At 41.0% G+C, this 1,205-nt stretch overlaps 1 non-coding gene across 1 annotated transcript; it reads left to right on the top strand.

Moving 5' to 3' along the window:
* The first annotated feature begins 717 nt into the window (after positions 1-717).
* Positions 718-788, top strand: Trnae-cuc (transfer RNA glutamic acid (anticodon CUC)). The gene has a single exon. It is a non-coding gene; the product is annotated as a tRNA-Glu (tRNA).
* Positions 789-1,205: the final 417 nt, after the last annotated feature.

Here is a 1,205-nt window from a genome sequence, read left to right as displayed (position 1 = left end):
TCACATTCCTTTAGAGTTATTTCTACAGTGTTGCCGTGAGAGTTATGACTCACACTTCATCGCTACTCCATCGCCTTAGGTTAATACGGATAACTCAATACTCTCAACTGCATGAATGTGTATTTACGGGTCAGCTGTTAATAACATGGTGAAAGGGTTTTTGAGACTTGAGTTCGGTTCAGTTTAGTACAGTTCAGTTTAGTTCACTTTAGTTCAATCCAGTTCAGTTCAGGTGAGTGTTTAGCTAATTCGGCTCCGTAAGTCCAACGTAGTTTTAGTTTAGCTCAATACAGTTCAGCTTAGTTTAGTTCAGTACAGTGCAGTTCAGCTTAGTTTAGTACAGTACAGTACAGTTCGTCTTAGTTTAGCTCAATACAGTTCAGCTTAGTTTAGTTCAGTAAGGTACAGTACAGTTCAGCTTAGTTTAGCTCAATACAGTTCAGCTTAGTTTAGTTCAGTAAGGTACAGTACAGTTCAGCTTAGTTTTGCTCAATACAGTTCAGCTTAGTTCAGTACAGTTCAGCTTAGTAAAGTACATTTAAGCTTAGATCAGTTCAGCTTGGTGGAGTGTTCAGCTAGTTCAGCTCAGAAGGTTCATCTTAGTCTAGTTTAGTTCAGTACAGTAAGTTGAGCTTAGTTTAGTTCAAGACAGTTCAGTTCAGTTCAGTTCAGTTCAGTACAATACAGTTCAGTACAGTGCAGGTCACCTCAGTTCGAGCACAGTGGTGTAGTGGTTAGCATGCTGGCCTCTCACGCCAGAGGCCCGGGTTCGAATCCCGGTGGAGACACAAAACATGTGTGGCCTGGGTGTCATACTTTGATGTGTCCGTGGTCAAGGCAGTTCATTCACACTGCACCCAGGTCATACAGCTGTTTAAAACGGGTACCTGAAAAGAGGATGTACGGACCTACTCGGTAGCGCTTAGTAGCAGCTTTGAAAGGGTCAGGATAATATTGTAACGCCAACATCAGCATCGTGTTGGATTCTTAGCGCAAAAATTAGCATTATTAATATTATTAGTTTAGTTCAGTTCAAAATAGTTAAGGTTAGGTCAGGTCAGTTCAGGAGGTTAGCACAGCACAGCACAGTTCAGTTTAGATCAGTAAGGTAAGTACAGTTTAGTATAGTAAGGACATTTAAGTACAGCACAGATCTGTACAGTATACTACACTGTGTACTCTCGATGGGTTTCTTAAAGAGGATA

The sequence above is a fragment of the Haliotis asinina genome, chromosome 2 (assembly GCF_037392515.1).
Source record: "Haliotis asinina isolate JCU_RB_2024 chromosome 2, JCU_Hal_asi_v2, whole genome shotgun sequence".
Lineage (NCBI taxonomy): Eukaryota > Metazoa > Mollusca > Gastropoda > Lepetellida > Haliotidae > Haliotis > Haliotis asinina.
This window is presented reverse-complemented; position numbering and strand designations above follow the sequence as displayed.